This window comes from Heloderma suspectum, chromosome 6 (genome assembly GCF_057233095.1).
Source record: "Heloderma suspectum isolate Gila_16-S chromosome 6, 16-S_ref, whole genome shotgun sequence".
Classification (NCBI taxonomy): domain Eukaryota; kingdom Metazoa; phylum Chordata; class Lepidosauria; order Squamata; family Helodermatidae; genus Heloderma; species Heloderma suspectum.
In genome coordinates this window covers 84,717,317-84,737,715 of record NC_139463.1, presented here as the reverse complement: position 1 = coordinate 84,737,715, position 20,399 = coordinate 84,717,317, and the positions used below count along the sequence as shown (strand labels likewise).

At 44.5% G+C, this 20,399-nt stretch overlaps 1 pseudogene; it reads left to right on the top strand.

Moving 5' to 3' along the window:
- The first annotated feature begins 1,384 nt into the window (after positions 1-1,384).
- Positions 1,385-19,345, top strand: LOC146341642 (vomeronasal type-2 receptor 26-like; annotated as a pseudogene).
- Positions 19,346-20,399: the final 1,054 nt, after the last annotated feature.

The window sequence follows — 20,399 nt, the reverse complement described above, 5'->3', positions numbered from 1 at the left end:
AAGCATAATTCAATAAGTGTGATTAAGCAACCAAGTGGGATCTTGAGGCTCTGAACAATTGCCTTAGGAAGAAAGTACTTCCCAACTTCAGTTTAAAGATACTGCAGGTTACAATGGGGGCTGGTTTCTGTCTTTGTGTTTACTGCTCTATTTCCCCCAACAAACCTATTACTGTCTCATCAGAAGTAACTCCCATTGTGTTCAATGAGGTGCTCTGGGTTAAAATGGGGCTGGTTTTCCTCTTTGTGTTCTCTCCCTCCCCCACCCCCATTTCCCAGCACAAGCATATGTGTGTCTACTAAAAAGTAACTCCCATTATGTTCAATAAGGCTTGCTCCTGAAGTGCAGGTGCATCTGAACTTTCAGGGGACAGGAGAAATGAGGGGAGAGGGGGAAGCCTCTCTTCACAGCAAAGGATTCCTTTAAAAGAAATCCAGTACTCCTCCATTAGCTTCTCCTTCTGTTGTCCTGGAAACACGGCCAAAGAGGCAGGAACATGGATGAGGTAATCAGACCAAACCCAGACTCCACCCAGACTCCATCCAGCCATCTAGAAAATAATTCAATTAGAGCTCAGTGGAAACAGCACAGAGCCCCTGGCTACACTGATGATAAGCTGGGTCTTTAAAGGCTGTGGAAACAGGAAAAGGAGAAGATGCAATTAGGGAAACATCACAACAAAGTTGCAAACAAAGTGAAGCTGATAGCATGGAAACATGCCGTGGCACACTCTCCCAGGACTACAGGATTGTTCTCTTAGCTAATTTACACTGAGGAGTAATCTAAGTTACTAAGAATAACTTACCAAAGCAGCTTGCAGATGGGGGAAGGGACAAGATCCACCTGGCACTCCTTCGCTTGGCTTCATCTGGTCTTGACTCTTTGCCAGCCACTCAAAGACAAAGGAAAATTTAATCGACAATGGACTTTCTACAGGGGCTGGGTAGCCCCCAGTGGAGGAAAATAAAACTGATCAAATAGTGACTTGGGATGACCTGATCATGCATCTTTCAGGTGATTCTTGCATATCCCTGTAAGGCTGAAGGGGAAGAGTCATCCTGGCATGTGTAGTAAGGTGGATTTTGTGGCTTATAGATGCCTGGTCAGTTCTGGGCATGTTCTTTGTTCAGCTACATTTCTAGAAGGGAAGGGGGAGGTTGTCCAACTAGGAAACACCCAAAGCTCTTATTCCCACTGAATCTCATGGGGCTGATTTGCCACAAGTTAGCAAGGCTATATATGAAGAACTCCAAGTGCTCACCCAGTGTTGATAAACTGAACATCAATATGTAAGCAGCCTTCATTTTGTCTGAGGTGAAGTGAGGTTACCTCTCATGGCAGCTTCGCACGTGCAGACATCAATAGATGTTTCAGCCATTGAGCAATGAAGCAGCAGGTGTGGATTTACCTGAAGAGAAAGGACAGTTTTAGGACCCTGAAATGGGACGTTACAAGGACTGTACAGCAAGAATTGGGAGGTAAGTGCTACATGACTGATCTGCTTGGACCCTATTTACTACTAGCTAGAAAGTAATTAATGGAAAGATCTGAATGTCCCTGATAGCCATGATAGTGCGGTCACTGAACTTGAGCCGGACATCCTCGAGAGTGAAGTCAAGTGGGCCTTAGGAAGCATTAGTAACAACAAAGCTAGCGGAGATGACAGTCTTCCAGCTGAGCTATTTAAAATCCTAAAAGATGATGCTGTTAAAGTGCTGCATTCAATATGCCAACAAATTTGGAACACTCAACAATGGCCGCAAGATTGGAAAAGGTCAGTTTACATTCCAATTCCAAAGAAGGGCAACGCCAAAGAGTGTTCAGACTACCATACAATTGCGCTAATTTCACATGCCAGCAAGGTGATGCTCAAAATCCTACAAGCTAGGCTTCAGCAGTATGTGAACTGAGAACTACCGGAAGTACAAGCTGGGTTTTGAAGAGGCAGAGGAACTAGAGATCAAATCGCCAACATTCGCTGCATCATGGAGAAAGCAAGAGAATTCCAGAAAAACATCTGTTTCTGCTTCATTGACTATGCTAAAGCCTTTGATTGTGTGGATCACAACAAACTGTGGCAAATTCTGAAAGAGATGGGAGTACCAGACCACCTTACCTGTCTCCTGAGAAACCTGTATGAGGGTCAAGAAGCAACAGTAAGAACCAGACATGGAACAACCGATTGGTTCAAAATTGGGAAAGGAGTACGACAAGGCTGCATATTGTTGCCCTGCTTATTTAACTTATATGCAGAGTACATCATGAGAAACGCCGGGTTGGATGAATCACAGGTCAGAATTAAGATTGCTGGGAGAATTATCAACAACCTCTGATATGCAGACGATACCACCCTAATGGAAGAAAGCGAAGAGGATCTCAAGAGCCTCTTGTTGAGGGTGAAAGAGGAGAGTGCAAAAGCTGGTTTGAAACTCAACATTAAAAAAACGAAGATCATGGCATCTGGCCCCATCACTTCCTGGCATATAGAAGGGGAAGAAATGGAAGCAGTGACAGAGTTTACTTTCTTGGGCTCCAAGATCACCGCAGACAGTGACTGTAGCCATGAAATCAAAAGACGCTTGCTCCTTGGGAGGAAAGCTATGGCAAACCTAGACAGCATAGTAAGAAGCAGAGACATCACCTTGCCGACAAAGGTCCATCTAATCAAAGCTATGGTTTTCCCAGTAGCAATGTATGGCTGTGAGAGCTGGACTATAAGGAAGGCTGAGCGCCGAAGAATTGATGCTTTTGAACTGTGGTGTTGGAGAAGACTCTTACAAGTCCCCTGGACTGCAAGGAGGTCAAATCAGTCAATCCTAAAGGAAATCAACCCCGAGTGCTCATTGGAAGGACAGATACTGAAGCTGAAGCTGAAATATTTTGGCCACCTAATGCGAAGAGAAAACTCTCTGGAAAAGACCGTGATGCTGGGAAAGACTGAAGGCAAAAGGAGAAGGGGATGGCAGAGGATGAGATGCCTAGATAGCATCACCGATGCAATGAATATGAACTTGAGCACACTCCGGGAGAGAGCGCAGGACAGGAAGGCCTGGCGTGCTATGGTCCATAGGGTCACGAAGAGTCAGACACGACTGAATGACTGAACAACAAACAACAGAAAGTAATAATCCATTTAAGTCCTATTTTTATTTGCAATTGGGACAGTAATGAGACATCAACATTCAGTTATGATAAATGGACTCTCTAGAAGCTTGCATCTAATCCCATGCAGTCAGTCAGACACATCAGATCTAATTTGTCAGACCAATAAGCAGAAGAACTATTACTTGATGCCAATGCTATTTGGGGCTGCATTAATAGAAGCATAGCTTTCAAATCCTGGGAAGTACTAGTTCCCCTCTACTCAGCACTGGTGAAGCTACATCTGGAGTACTGTGTCCAGTTCTGGGCACCACACTTGAAGGAGGATGCAGACAAACTGGAGAGGGTTCAGAGGAGGGCAACAAAGATGATCAGGGGGCTGGAAACAAAGCCCTATGAGGAGAGACTGAAAGAACAGGGCATGTTTAGCCTTGAGAAGAGAAGACTGAGGGGAGATACGATAGCGCTCTTCAAGTACCTGAAAGGTTGTCACAGAGAGGAAGGCCACGATCCCTTCTTGATCATCCCAGACTGCAGGACACAGAATAATGGGCTCAAGTTACAGGAAGCCAGATTCTGGCTGAACATCAGGAAAAACTTCCTGACTGTTAGAGCAATACGACAATGGACCCAATTACCTAGGGAGGTGGTGGGCTCTCCCACACTGGAGGTGTTCAAGACGAGGCTGGACAGCCATCTGTCAGGGATGCTCTGACTTGGATTCCTACATTGAGCAGGGGGTTGGACTTGATGGTCTTGTAGGCCCCTTCCAACCCTACTAGGATTCTATGAGACTTCATATTTAGCTGTTTGAATAACATATTTTAATTTAAGTAGCTATGTAACTGTGTACACACCTTTAGAACCTCGGAGAAGCCAGATCAGTATTTCTTGCATTTGAGTCACTGAAACACTTCGTGAGGTTGAAACATGTTTGGCTACTGGTTACAAGACCTTCTATTTACTGCTTTTATTCAAAACCACTTTGTAATGGCATAAAGACTTCCAAGAATGGCATAAAGATGTCCAAAAACACAATATTCAGCACCCAATCATTGATCCAGGGTAAAGATCATTTTATCATCCCAGATCTGCCACAAGAACAGCAGGAGCAGCAGAAACATCCAGAGCACAGGGGAAGAGTCTGAACACCACCATCCTTGTCTGTGTTGAAGCCTTGAGAACTGCACCACCGTGAGAGAGTGGAGCATGGGAGAGATCATCTGCTGCAGGATGTGAGAAACCTGGCTGCTATTTTCTGAACTTTGTTTTTCCTGGTGTAGCTGTTGCAGTTCGTAGTGTTTATTAAAGGCTTAATGCATAGGAAAGATTTAGTTTATTGGGCTCTGGTTTACTCATCGCTGAAAGATAACAACTGATATTGTGCTGCAATGTCTGATTTTGACTATCTTGTAAGTAATCTGAATCGTTATTATGTTTGTATCTGTGAAATGACTTGTTTATGAGTGTAATGAGGTCCTATTATAATGATATAATGGTATGCTTTTGTTGTTGCTGTATTGCTGTTTTGTTAGCCACTTTGGGCACATTTTGTGGAAAAGGAGCATATAAATTAAATGATGCTGCAGATGAATAACATTGTATTTCCAAATCTTAAATCTGGATTTGGCCTGCAACCAGATTGGAAAGGATTCAGATACTCTGCTCCAAGAATCACTAGAGTTGTACTGCAACGAAGTACAGAAATATATTGCCCCAATTACCAGTACTTTACAATGCTTGGGTCCAAGGTGTTTGAGTACTACAGAGCTGAGAAAATCATTCAGCCTCACACACAGCAGAACTGCATTTTACAAATCCTTTACTGCAACAACAGACTACAAACAGCATTACGCAGCATGGCTTCAGCAGAGGAACAGGAAGGAACAGGAAATTAGGGGAATGAGGCTTGGATCACAGACAAAAAGAGAAGCAAGCTCTCATAAACTAACAAGAACATAAGAAGAGCCATGCTGGATCAGACCAAGGGTCCATCTCATTGAGCATTCTGTTCACACAGTGGCCAACCAGCTGTTGACAAGGAGCCCACAAGCAGGACATGAGCGCAACAGCACCCTCCCACCCATGTTCCCCAGCAACTGGTGTGCATAGGCTCAGTGCCTCTGGCACTGGAGGTAGCACATAGACATCAGGACTAGTAGCCAAGATAGCTCACAGCTCCATCTACCATTGAAGGGTCCAAATTACTAGGAATGTCAGAGAATTCCACGATGGATCTCAGTGAGGCCGAATGCCAGTGCATTCGGCCCCCTGAAAACCGTTGCGGAAAGAAGCCCCCACCCCCCAACCCACGAAAAGCGTGTGGGACGAAGTGCCCACCGCCCCGACCCCACGAAAGGTGCGCGAAACAGAGCACTTACCTGCTCCCGTCCACGCTGCTGTGCGAATGGCGGCCGTCCTGTGGCCGCCATTCGCTTCCTCCTTCTTCAGCCATGATAGGCTATGTAAATACTTACGTAGCCTATCACAGCTAATGCAGGGATGCCATTTGCATCCCTGCGGAGGCCGTGATAGGCTACGTAAGTATTTACATAGCCTATCACGGCAGGGGGGAGGGGAAACCCCAGCGTACACAAATGGCAGTAGCTGCCGCCATTTGTGTACGCTGGGGTTCCCCCCCCCCCCACCATGATAGGCTATGTAAATATTTACGTAGCTTATCATGGCAAGGGGAAAAAAACCCCAGCCTATGCAAATGGCAGCGGCTACCGCCATTTGCGTATGCTGGGGTTTTCCCCCTGCCGTGATAGGCTACGTAAATATTTACGTAGCCTATCATGGCTCACTACAGGGATGCAAATGATGGCGGCTACGACAGCCGCCATTTGCATCCCTGCTGGGCTGTCCAGTGGCCAGATGTCCGGCTGCGGGCGGCCAGAGCCAGCTGGCAGCTCCGCAGCTTGGCCACGGAGCGGATCCGGCCAGCCAGGATTCCGGGGGAAGGCACGGAGCGCCCCCCCCACCTGCAGAACCCGGCGGAGCCAGGTAAGCGGGGTTTCATTAACCCCTACAAATTACACCCTTACATCTATTCACATTGTTGCCTCTCCAGCACAAGGGGGTTTCCTTTAGGAGTGGGTCCAGAAGTGCCTCTTCCAAGGCTGTGGGAACTGCACCTTTTCTTAAGGAGGCTTTAATCACCTCTTGGAACCAGTGCCTCTATCCCACCCTTCATAAGCAATGAAGGGGAAGGGCTGAGAAGACATAAGGTCAGCCACACCCCACCAAGCAGGTTTCAGGCTGCAACAAATGAAATTCACCCAACAAAATAGGACCAGATAGTTCATAGGCTGAAGCTGTAGTGCCCAGGTTAAGGAAGATGCAAGCAATGTCAGCCTCAAAGCACTTGGAAAACAAGAGCCAAGCTACACGCTCTTCAAATCATGCATAGCGGAGCAATGCATGATTGGCTTATTTATCTAAGTGGAAGCATGCACAGCCCGAATTCAGATGAAGACTGTGGTGCTCCAGAATGGGGTATTTGACCTCCCACCCCATGTTTATCCCACAATTCCACCTGCCCGGGGGGATTTAAAAAAGAAAACAAATCATTGGAATAGGAATTATTGGCCAGAAGTCAGAGTGGGCAACTGAGGGTTCTTTCACATCACCCCAAGGGACAAGTTGGAGTAGAGCTGGAACTGCTCAGAAAGCTCCACTAGATGGCCCTGCAAGGATCATGGCTGGCCCTCTCTTGAAGCAGGGTGAATTCCCCACCTCCGGCGGCAGTGGGAGGAGCGATGACTTCCCCACCAACTTGCTGGGAGTCCCCCCTTCACTGCCTCAATCTAGCAAGGCTGCACATTTGTCCCAGAGGGAGAATGGAGCTGGTGGAGGTCTCTGGAGTTGATGCCCATCCGGCAGCACTGTAGTAGCCAATTCTCAGAGTTAGCCAGAGGGCAGGCGGTGGAGGAAGCAACAGCCAGGGGATAAAGCAGGGATGGGGATGGCGGATGGGAATGCTGCAGCGGCAGTGATAGGGGCGGCAACGGTGACAAAATCAGCAATGAAGCAGCGTTACACATGTGCCCTCCCCTGTCAGGCAGTGCCGGAGCTTGGGTCAGCACTGGCAAGGTGCTGTGTTCTGTGACTACGGAAGCAGAGTCTGCAGTTCCGTGGAGAGTCCTACTTGCATTCAAGCGAATACAAGTACAGCTCCCTGTCAATTCAACACAGCTAGGTCTCAACTGGGGGGGAAGGGCCAGTGCACCCAGAGATATAGGGTGTGGGAAAAGAATGCACAGCCCTGATCCTCTACCCACTTTCAGCACTCACGCATACAGGTGAATACTTGAACAGGTCTACAGTGACAGATGTGGAATGTAGAAATGATTCTGGTAGTGTAGGTGACAGGTATGCTTGTAGTGTAGGCCATAGAGATGTGGATTGATGATATAATCCATGAATAACAACGCTGAATGTAAGTGCTCCACCATGGAAGCCCTCCGAGAACATCCACGCTGCCAGAAGTAGTTTCTAAATATATGTATACTACTAGCAGCCCAGAGTAGAACACAGGATACATTGGTAAGTGTATGTAAGACAGGAAGAGCAGAGACATTGTTAGCATAGCAGTTTCTATCCCAACCATGCCCGCTTCCTCCATAGCTTCATCCGAAGGCTCTTCTGGAGATGTTGTCTTGATCAGTGTCCTACTAAGCCCCGGTGTCACTCTTGTCCCTGGTGTGTCATGATGGCACCTAACAAACTTGTTTCCTTCTGTTGTTCTGCTGCCTTTGAGAAGAGCACTCTGGGGAGGTTATTGTGGACCTTGTTATCACCTCAGATTATAGCAATCTAATCTTACTTTTGGCCTACGACTGGGGAGATTTTCAATGGCTATTCTTACTATCACCAGCTAAAGTGAAGTGACATATTAAAACATGATTGTGCCTTTCAGGGCTCCGGGTGACAAAGTGTGGGGATGCAGAGCTGCATGCAGTTTAGGTTTTCCCAGCCAGAAAGAACCTCCATTGACCAGAAGAGTCAGGAACTGAGAAAATCAGGATGTTGTAACTAGGCTACATTGTATGATAATTAGTTAGACGAAACTAGAGACTGAAACTGTGTGAAGAGAAAAGGGATCTCCTCCTTTCTTGCAATGCTTTTCTTCTCACTGTGGCTATCAGTTTGGTGGTTGGTGCTTCTGATGCTCACTGAGTGCAAGGAACGCCCCATTATTTGTAGCATGAGTGATCCTCTTCAGGTCCCGCATGAGTATTATCAGCCAGGTGATCTCATCATTGGTTCTATCTCTTCCCAGTTCTTCTCCTTCTTTGACACTATGTCATTTGATCAACATCCCTGGGCAATGTTTATTGAAGAACCTGTGTAAGGAACTTCTTGTTTCCAATGAAATGTCTATGGGCAAGATAGGTTGAAAATAGAAGCAATGACATGCTTTTGTTTCTTGTTAGATGTCTTTTGACAAGTTATTATAATGCTGAACTGAAAATAAGTGATGGATAAGGTTAATAAATAAGTCTCTATTACTATTCCCCCCCCTTTTTGGGGTTGATAAAAAATGCATTTGCACATCCTTCTATAGGATACTTTGTTCCTTTCTCCATTTTGCCTTTCCCATCCTCTTGTCAGTTCTACAGTCCATCAGTTTGTCCAGTCAAGAATACAAGTTCAGCTCTTATATCTCCATAATAGGATGTCAGCCTTAACATTTTCTCATTTGTTCTCTTTGGTCTATGGCTCACCATTAAACTCTCAAAAGCGAGTTGCTGCTTTCATAGACTTGTTAGAAATCTAGAGAGTGAGCTGATTTCGATCAGGTCAATGACTAAACCACAATTAAGACTCATTGTGTATAAGTAAGCTTCTTTGACTTATATGCTAACTATCAATTTGTTGAGATTTTCTAGGCTATATCTATGAATTAAGACTGACCATCGGAAATCTAATTTTTTGGATGCAGTTACCTGAGGTCTGTGCAGAATTGCCTTCCCAGTACTAAGGTTTTTGCCTTATGCCTTTATGGATGTCCTTATAAGAAATTGCCAGCATTTCTGTGTGCTCTGTAAAACACCTGTGGAGGACATAGTCCATTCTATTATCCAATGTCCCCTATATAACATCACATAATAGTTTTTGTTATTAGACAAGGACAATTACATTACAATATGTATTTTCATTGGCAGCCAGGAAATTGAGAGCTGAATTTGTGGCACAAATATGAATGTCCTCGTGTTTGTAATGGCTTATAGCTAAAACTCTCTCTCCTTCTGGCTTCTTTGTGTATCAGCCAACGTCATCTTCAGTTGTAATCTGCCTTCTTGGGGAGGGGGGTGTCTTTTGGACTGAATAGTGGGCTGGATAAAGAATCTGCCTTCTGTGAGAGGAAGGGACCTTCTATGAGCGGAACAGGTCCACTTGCATAAGCTCCCTCTGCCTTATTTTGGGGCATCTCCCCCTCCCCCATACACCACAGTTCACCCCCTTCAACAGGGTCTTCTGTCTGCATAGCATTTTCAGGGGCCTGGAAGGGCTGCCATGGGAAGGAGGGGGTGGGGAAGTCCACTCCCATCATCACAGCTGATCCAGTTTAAATCTGGATCCAACCCTTTGTATTTTCTTCTCAGCAACTCATGTTTTTCCTTTGTATATACTTTGAGAGAATCTATGTGGCTTTAGTAAATCAAACAATGTTGTATGTTTTCTCCATTTTCACTATCTTCTTTTAGTCTTTCTTTCACCATCCCCTTTGCTTTCCTAAGTATATTGCCTATTAAAATATTGACATTCTGATTTTTATATATATATTGATCTCATATTTCAAATATCAGGAACTTTGTGAATGTAGCCTGTAGGACAGCATTTGAGATACTGATGTGCGCGTGCAAGCACACACACACACACACACACACAAACACACACACCACTGTCTCATCTTGGCAAATTATTGAGTGTCTAGGCATGTACTGCGTCAAAAGGATCAAGAGACCTTTTTCCATAATATAATCATGGGTTACATTATTTTAATTATAACTACACCTTCCATCTATTTCTGCAAGAAAACTTTGCATTACTAGATTTATTTATTTATTTATTTATTTATTTACTAAGCATCATACTTTCTGTTGTTTTTGTCTTCCTCAATAGTGCTTCCCCAAGCCCCATTCAGACATATCTTTTTAAACTGAAGGAAGAATTCGTTGAAGTTTGCTTGGACACACAGTTCTCTCTTCCTGAAAACCCCCCCACACAAACTGCAAACATTGCCCATAAAAACTTTTTACTTACTATGAACAGAGCTTCAGAAATAAGAAGAATCCACAATAATTATGAAGATTAGTAACCCTGCTCTCTGTGTGTTTCAAAAATAAAAGCTCTTAAGTCACTCAGTTCCTCAAGGTTTTTAAGCTATAGATGCATTCTTTTTAATGATATATGTAGCTATAATGATGCATAGAGTGCCTTGCAAAAAAGCAGAGGACACTGTAAGAACAGAATGGACGTAGGAAGCCATTCATAAGGTCTAGAATGTTTATGTAATTTGGCCTGTACTCTCATTGTAGTGTAGTGACAAAAAACTACCAGCATGTCCTGGCTTTGGTGTTTGCAATAAAGGAGATCAATGAGAATTCCAGGATCTTACCCAATGTTACATTGGGATTCCACATCTTTGACAGCTACTTCAATGAAAAGATGACATACCAGACCACCCTGAATCTTCTTTTTAGCCTGCAAAGGATTGTCCCCAACTACAAATGTGACACACAGAAACATCTGATAGCTGCCATTGGAGGACTTGACTCTGAAACCTCCCTCTACATGGCTACCATCTTACATAGTTACAAGATTCCACAGGTAGGACATGCATGTGAGACATATGGCTTTTTTCAGAAATAGGACAAAGAAAAAAATGCTTAAGGGAAAAAGGTGTTGCTTGTGATGTTCCCTGCCAAGTTACAACCAAGAAACAAAAGTGGAGGGATTGGGTGACAGGAACACCCACACTGAAGTTCCCCAAGCCCCTATATCACATGCTGGAGAGTCTAGTGTGACTACTCATCATCCCATGTCATCTCATGTGGTCACATCCATTCCAAATCCGAGAACCGATGCACAAAAAGAATGAAAAGAAAGAGAGGATAAATACAACATTTCCACACTACATCATCTCTGAAAGCACACTTAATCTCTACTCTTGTTTCAGCAATTGATTTGCCTTTTTCTTAGGTCTCTTATTACTTATTTGGTCCTAAGCAGAGTGCAAAGGTCTTGTTCCCTTTCATCTACCGTGTGGTCCCCAATGAAGAATATCAGTACATTGGGGTTGTCCGACTACTCCTGCATTTCCAGTGGACATGGGTTGGGATCATCACATTGGATGATGATAAAGGAGAGAATTTTGTGCAGACCTTGATGCCTGTGCTTTCTCAGAGTGGCATTTGTCCTGCGTTCACTGCACGAATACCATCCTTTACGAGTTTTTCTGAATTATCTGACAGGTACATGAAGACAGATTTTATGCTCCAACTTTTCAGTCAAAGCAAAGCCAAAGCACTAGTTGTATATGCAGAAACTCAATCCGCATTGGACTTGAAGTTGTTGCTAATAGAAACAGAAAATATGGATGGGACTCTGGGCAGAGTGTGGATTATGACAGCACAGTGGGATTTCCCGGCAGTACAGTTTCACAGGAACTGGAATATACATATCTTCCAGGGAACCTTGTCTTTTTCAGTTCACTCCAGTGAGGTGCCAGGATTCCAAAATTTCCTTCTGACTCTAGATCCTTACTCAGCAAATGGAGACAGTTTTATCAAGAACTTTTGGGAGCAGGCTTTTGACTGCCTATTTTCAAATGCGGATGCGGCTGGAGAGGGCCATGAAACTTGTACGGGGAAGGAAACACTGCAGAGCCTTTCTGGGCCCTTCTTCGAAATGAGCATGACTCCTCAAAGCTACAGTATATACAATGCTGTCCACGTCGTGGCACATGCTTTAGGTGCCATGCGCTCATGGAATACCAAGCTCAGACAGGTGACAGCACTTCCACATCCACAACCATGGCAGGTACTACAGGGCCTCACAACCAAAGCAGCTCTGTTGTCATTAGAAGAAAAATGCATAATGCCGTTATGTTCAAATTCAGACAGAATGTTTTACATGTTAAGCTCTACTGTGCTGCTTGATCCTGGCAAACCATAGCATGTAAGTCAGGAGCCAGCCTTTGGAACCTGCAGTCCTTCACACTGCCCTCCCTCCCTGTCCAAAAATAAAAATAAAAATCTCTGTCCTTAGCCTTGGCTGCCATAGCTATGGCTTAGAGTTCTACTTGCATGGTTAATCTAAACCTGGGAACCCCTCTTAACCAGCAAATGACACCTACAAAAATGTGCAAGTAATAAACCTGATGAGCAACCATAGCATACAACTCAAGCACAGTTATGGGAGCATGTGCATTTGTAGCCCACATCATTTGTTCCTCAGTGTAAGAGAAGAAAGCAGACTTCCTTCTACTAGGAGCTTCTACAGGTGTTCGGGGCTTGTAGGTCTGCCTAATCTTGCCTTACCAAAGAGGAGGAGGTGGAAGCAAAGGATCCGGTCTTTATCATCAATGGTGGAAGAGCACCTAGCCCCCAATCGTTAACAAACATGCTCTTTGTTTTATGCATTAAAGTTTATTTATTTATTTATTTAGTGCATTTATTTAGTGCATTTATATCCCACCTTTCTTCTATCAGGGAACTCAAGGACACTTGCATGGAGTTCCAGTCACTGATCAGCTACCCAGCTTCAGCAAAGTGACTGCATCATGCACCCTCAGACTTTTCCCTGGGGCTCATTTAGTGCTCAGGTGCTTTTAGGGCCCAGTTCGAAGAACTGGGTTTCACCTTTAATTTTCTGAAAGGTTTGTGCTCAAAGACAACTCTCTGCATATCAAACTCTCCATTCATTATTTTTTCGGTGGAGGTCCTACTCCATCTCCTCCCACCACCTGAAATGCAGTGGTGGATTTGAAAAACAGGGCCTTTTCAGTAGTGATGCCTAGACAGTGGAACTCCTTCCCAAGAGAGTGCTTACTTGGCTCCTTCATAGTTGAGGTTCAGAAGACAAATCAGAATGCTTCCATTTTAGAGGGTATTTGAGTAAGTGTTCATCAGCTACGGTCCTTGATATGTGTTTTATTGCTGCTTTCAAACAGATGTCTTTGACCATCATCTGTTTGTTTGTTTTACTGATGTTTAATTATGTTTTATCAATTGCTTGTATACAGTGGTGCCACCAGGGCCTGAGCACGGGGTGCAGGTGCTGGGCCCTGTGGTCTGGGAGGGCCCCAAACAACCTTTTGACAAGAAGGGCTCCTGACAAGACCATCTCTTTGCTGCTCCTCTCCTCTGCCCACATTTGCCACACCCCTAAAAAAGCAGCAACTGGTTGGTTCAGCTCAGTGCTACTCAAAGTTAAGAAAGAAAAAACCTTTCATTTAAAACTGCTCACCATGGGGCTGTAGCCCTGTCTTGTCATCTGCCACAACATTTCTTTTTATCAGTGAATTAGCAAGGAGGAGGAGACATCACTGCTGCCACTGCCTCTCTGGTCTGAAATGAGGAGGTCAAGCAGGGCAGCAGGGCAAGGGAGCTGCTCCTTTCTATTCCCCCAAGGTAAACAAAAGAGGGCTGACAGGGTGGTGGTTGTGGTGGTAGGCATCAGGAAAACAATTCATCCAAAGCCCCCTCAAACCTAGTAACACCACTGTTTATATATTGCAGTTAAGCTGCCTTGCTGATCATGGTGGGTGGATATTTCCTTATCATATGAAATAATTAATAAACTCTCTTCGACTGTAGCTTCATCCTTTCTTGAGGAGAATTTCGTTTAACAACAGCGTTGGTGACCAAGTGTCTTTGGATGAGAAAGGTGAATTGGAAAGTGGATTTGACATAATAAACTGGGTTACTTTCCCAAATAAATCTTTCTCAAGGGTGAAAGTTGGAAGGACGGACCCATGGGCCTTCCATGCTGAAGAGTTCACTATTAACGAGGAAATCATCACATGGCACAGCATGTTTAACCAGGTTGGATCTGATTGTTGGCTCCTGGTACAAACTTCTGTGGATATGTTTTCCTGCCGTAATCCTAGACAGTTTATTTGACAGATTTGGTATGAAGCTATTCATTATCTGATCAGGGCCAAGTTTCCCAAATTAAATCTTCTTTCCCTAGAATAAAGGAAAACTGTCCCACATGGTTCTCCCTACAGATAATTTTATATCTTAAAATCCCGAACAGCCATTACTGATGCATAGGAATCTGTATGAACTGAAGCAATATTTTAGAAAAATGTTATCTCCTGTTTGTAATTACTATTTTGTGAAATTATATTGGACGTGCTAGCTGGAATCATTGAATTTTTGAACTATGGCATTTAATGTGCATTTTAAAAAGAAAGAAAAAAAAGAAAGGAAGAATGGTTGATATGTGGGTCCGTGAGAAGTGCTGGGACTGCAGTGGAGGGAAGGGGGGATTTAACCTTTCCCTCCCTGCTCTGGCCCTGATGAAAATGCCCCCTACCTGCTGTTTGCATTGAGAAGGAATAATCTATTGGTGCCATGTAGTGATGAATAAATTAGTGTATTTCTGATCCATTTCACTTTGGCTTTTCCATTCCTTCTTTAACCTGATCTCTCTCTCTGTCTCTCTCTCTCTCTGTCTCTCTGATACTTTGTATATTATAATCTCTACATAGTAATCTGTTATCTATCTATCTATCTATCTATCTATCTATCTATCTATCTGCCTATCATCTATCTATCTCTCTGTGTCTGTGCCTGTGCCTGTGCCTGTGCCTGTGTCTGTGTCTGTCTCTGTCTCTCTCTGCATGAAAGTTCACATTTCTAAACTTACTTAATTTTTTTTCAATGCATGAAAACACTTAGAAAATGTAAACATAGGAGATAATGCAGTACATAGTAGATAATGCAGATAGTATGCACTAATCTAGAAAGTACATAGGAGCTCAGTTTGCAGTGGAATTTACAAATATTGAATTCCTCAAGTCTCGTTGGCACCAATGGAAGCTCCCCTGCCAATGAAAATAGCAGCAGGGGAGGCAGGGGCAGTCTGGTCATTGTTACCATGACAGGGTATGGAGAGTTAAACTCTCCTCACTCTCTGTGGTGTCAGCATTGCTCAAGCCCCCTCATCCTGCTATTTTGTTAACTGCATTCACACTAGGGATATTGGCGGAACCCATCCAGGGGGGTCACATTCACTAAGCTTTCAGCAGATTGGCCCCCTGGACTCTGGCTCACTGAACTGAAACAATATTTTTTGGGGAAAAACAGGGTATGCTCTTCCTGATTACCATTTTATGAAATTATATTGGACGTGCTAGGTGAAATCACTGAATTTTTGAACAACGGCAATGAACGTTCACTTAAAATAAACAAACAAAAAGAGTGGCAATTATGTGGCCCCTGAGAAGTGCTGGGATTGCAGTGGAAGGGAGGGGGGATTTAACCTTTCCCTCCCTGCTCTGGCCTTGATGAAACTGCCCCCTGTCTGTTTGCATTGAGAAGGAATAACCCACTGGTGCCATTTAGCAATGAATACATTAGTGTATTTCTGATCCATGCACTTTTGCTTTTCCATTCCTTCCTTAATCTGATCTCTCTCTCTCTCTGATAATGTATCTATATATGGTAATTTATCGGTATATAATAATCTCTCCCTACATGATAATCTACTATCTATCTTTCTATTTATCATCTATTTATCTGCCTATGATCCATCTGTCTGTCTGTCTGTCATCATACCTTACCTGTGAGGTGGTCCGACTTGATCTGTATCAAGTCAAGCCAGCTGGCAGATTTTGGATGCATTTTTTTTTAATCACTCTTAAATTCAGCACTTACACAACTTCTGGCCACAGTTTGCATACGTTGTGCAAATTTCAGCCATAATTGCAAGTTTGTGCAAATTGAAAGTTTGCAAACCCCACAATTTGCACAACCAAAGCATATTTACAGCTGCAATTTATGCAAATTAAGGATGAAATTTGTGCAATTTATGCAACTTGTGTAAATTCTGATTTTAGGAGAGAAAAAAACCCATGAAATTTCCAGGATTTCGGGAGAAATCTCCTGGGTTTGGCTATCAAATGTAAACCAAGCTGGGGCTCTGGGGAAATCCAAGGACCCTAAAAATGGTCAGATTCCCCTGTGAGAGCTGTCCCTAATTCACACGATTAACATTATATTGAGCTTGTCCTTTGTCATTTATTATACATCATTTGACTTTGAAAAGGCATGGATGGACTAAGAATCAGGGCAGTGAATATAATCTTGTGTAATGAGCATTATAGGAGGACTTCTCGTGTCCCAGAAAGTATGAACATGATTTACATACAAAAGGCTATGTTGCTCTCTCTCCCTGATGCCATTGGTATCTATGCGGAACATTGATTGAGAAAAGCATTTATGAAGCATGGGCTCAGGATTTCCTTGCTTGTGTTTATGGTTAGATGCCACCCTCTTCAGTGTGCAATGACAACTGCCATCCAAGTTCTGTTAGAAGGAAAAAGGAAGGGGAGCCTTTCTGTTGTTACGATTGTGACCCGTGTCCAGAGGGGAAGATTTCTAACCAAAATGGTAGGTGTCATACCACATTATCATATCAAAATGAACAGAGAACTTTATGGGCAAGCTTACACATGTCACAAATAAATATTTAAAGCACTGTTATAATTTCCTTTTGATCTCTCGTGGATTTAGAGTAAAAAGGCGATAATATAGCTCTATTAAGTAAACCATTTTATTCAAAGATGAGAATTTGAATAAGATCTGGGATGCGGCAATAATGATAAAATTAACTTATTATATGAGGGACAGAAAAGAACAAATGTTTGAGGGTAGGTTTATTGAAAGAAGGAGTGTCTTTGGGATGTTTTGGAATGATTAATTTAGAGATAATGTTCACCCGTATTAGTTGTTTTCCCAGATCTGATTTTTTGTTGTTGAAAGATATGTACAGAGTTATTGGGTGAGTCATTATGTTGATCTTTACATTGCATTTTACATGATTAAATAATGCTTAAAGCTTTTTTTTTATGTTAGGGATGGCGGAGAATTTCTCCACGAATCTTCGGGCGGCCGAGTGCCGACGCATTCGGCCCCCCGAAAGTGTTGGGGAAATTCTCCGCCGGCCCCCCGCCCTCCCCGGGATGGGACTTACCGTGGCTGAATGTACCTTCTGGCGGCAGGTCCCGGCAGCGTTTCAGCGGCATTTTGGCGAGGGCAGGGTCGGCGGCCGGTCTCCTGACCAGCTGCTGCCGCCACCATTACAAAATAAAGTAAAAAAACCCCAAACACCCGTGATAGGCTACGTGACGATTTACGTAGCCTATCATGGCTAGATTTCCAAAGTCAGCCATGATAGGCTATGTAAATTGTCACGTAGCCTATCACGGGTGACTTTGGAAAAAAAAAGCGCGTACGCAAATGGCGGCGCTCCATGGGCGCCGCCATTTGCATTCCTTATTTTGGCACGTCTAGTCTATGTAAAGACTTACATAGACTACGGCGAAAATAAGGGAACGCTATTTGCGTTGCCCTTATTTTCGCCGTAGTCTACATAAATCTTTACGTAGACTAGACGTGCCAAACTAAGGAACGCAAATGGTGGCGCCCATGGAGCGCTGCCATTTGCGTACACGCTTTTTTTTTTTTCCAAAGTCACCCGTGATAGGCTATGTGATGATTTACGTAGCCTATCACGGCTGACTTTGGAAATCTAGCCATGATAGGCTACGCAAATCGTTACGTAGCCTATCACGGGTGTGTGTGTGTGTGTTTACTTTTTTTTCGTGGCCGGGGAGACGGGGTGCTCCTCCCCGGCCTGAATTTCACCGGCGAGGGATGGGGCGCCTTCCCCCCCGGCCTGAATTTTGGCCGGGTGAGGTGGGGTGCCTCCCCCCCTCGCCTGAACTTCAGAGGGAGAACCGAAGTGCCTCCCCCCCACCGCGAAGCAAGCTGCGGGACAAGGTAAGTCCCTTTCGTCCATCCCTATTTATGATGAGAATTTGATAGGACCAACACCATACATTGTAATGAACCATCACACACATTAATTCATGGAGGGGTGGACAGTGGGATCCTACATGCTATCCTGCTCCCACACTCTATCCATTCAGCTTAACATCTCCCTAGGCCACACATGTGTGCAACTGCATATCCGTAAGGCTCTTTTTGTGGGATTGGGAAACTTACTTTTTCAGGATTCCTGAGTGGGAAAGGCAGGAAACCTTGTATAAATGTATACTTGTTGAGAGACTGAGATGTCATTATTTCTCTGGTTTAAAGATGTGGACAACTGTATTGAGTGCCCAGAAGATCAATATCCAAACAGCAACAAAGATGGATGCCTTCCCAAGCTTTTAAATTTCCTGCCTTATGATGAAAGCTTGAGCATTGGTTTAGTTTTTATGGCCCTTTCATTTTCCATGGTCACAGCATTGGTGCTAGGGATATTCATTAAGTACCAAAACACTCCCATCGTAAAAGCCAACAATTGTGGTCTCACCTACACTCTGCTCATTTCCCTCCTGCTCGGCTTCCTCTGCTCCTTGCTATTCTCTGGCTGCCCTCAGCCAGTCACCTGCCTCCTACGGCAAACGGCATTTGGCATCATCTTTTCAGTGGCTATTTCTTCTGTGTTGGCAAAGACCATTATGGTAGTTCTGGCATTTGTGGCCACAAAGCCTAGATCCAGGATAAGGACTTGGATGGGGAAAAGACTGGCAGGTTTCATTGTTCTCTCCTGCTCCCTTGTTCAAGCAGCTATTTGTACTGTTTGGCTCTGTACTGCTCCACCATTCCCAGACTTGGACATGCAATCTTTGGCTGAAGAAATTGTGGTAGAATGCAATGAAGGCTCTGTCCCCCTGTTTTACTGTGTTCTGGGGTACATGGGATTTTTGGCTCTAGCCAGCTTTGTTGTCGCTTTCTTTGCTAGGAAGCTGCCCGACACCTTTAACGAAGCCAAGTTCATCACTTTCAGCATGTTGGTGTTTTGCAGTGTGTGGGTCTCCTTTGTTCCAACTTACCTGAGCACCAAGGGAAAATACATGGTGGTTGTGGAGATCTTCTCCATCTTGTCCTCCAACGCTGGTTTATTGGGCTGTATCTTTTCCCCCAAATGTTATATCATTCTTCTGAGGCCTGAGCTGAACAGCAAGAAGCACCTAAGAAACAGAAATCAGTAAGCGTCAGAAGCTGGGGGTCATACAAAGATATGGCAATCAGCGTACAAGACACTTTGGGGAAGTGGTATATGGCTGTTGCTCTAAGTCTACTCTCCGAAAGAAGAAATGAAATTCAGCCATCCTTATCTTACAGCAGTCCAACCTCCACTGTATCTGTCTTTTGCAAATGAGTTCCTTGTTTTTTTCAGCAGCTGTAGATGTCATCTGTGTAGGCAAAGCAGTAGCTACTTCATGGAACAAACAATTCAGGACCTGTGCAAGACATTGCATCACCTAAAGTGGGAGAACGTACTATTACTGCCTCCTCATCCTCATCCATTGCTTGCCTTTTTAACTTTTTGACACCATCCTTACAAGCTTGGCCTACTATATTGTACTCACTCTTATTTATAGGCCTCTCCTTCCAACTCCTATACATGTCCTTTTAAGTCTCCTAGGGATGTCAGAGAATTTCTCCATGAATCTTGGGGATGCCGAATGCCAGCACATTTGGCCCCCCGAAATTGGTGGAGAAACAGTCCGCCCCCCCGTCCCCCCGGGACAGGACTTACCTTGTGCGAATGTCCCTGGCGGCAGCGGCTGTGGCGGTGGTTCGGTGACGGTTCAGCAGCGGCGGTGGCCGGTCTTCCGACGGGCGCTGCCATTTGTGTTCCTTATTTTGGCAGGTGTAGTCTACGTAAACATTTAGGTAGACTACGGCGAAAATAAGGGGAACACAAATAGCGTTCCCCTTATTTTCGTCATAGTCTACATAAACGTTCACATAGACTACACCTGCCAAAATAAGGAATGCAAATAGCGGTGCCCATGGGTGCCGCCATTTGCATACGCGTGGTTCCCCCCCCCACTCAGCCGTGATAGGCTATGTATACATTTACGTAGCCTATCACGGTTGACTGCAGGGACGCAAACGGCGGCGGCTACGGCCGCCGCCATTTGTGTCCCGGCAGGACAGGATTCGTGGCTGGAGGGATGGGGCGCCTCCCCCCCGGCCAGAATTTCGGCGGGGAGGGATGGGACACCTCCCCCCGGCCAGAATTTTGGGGGGAGGGAT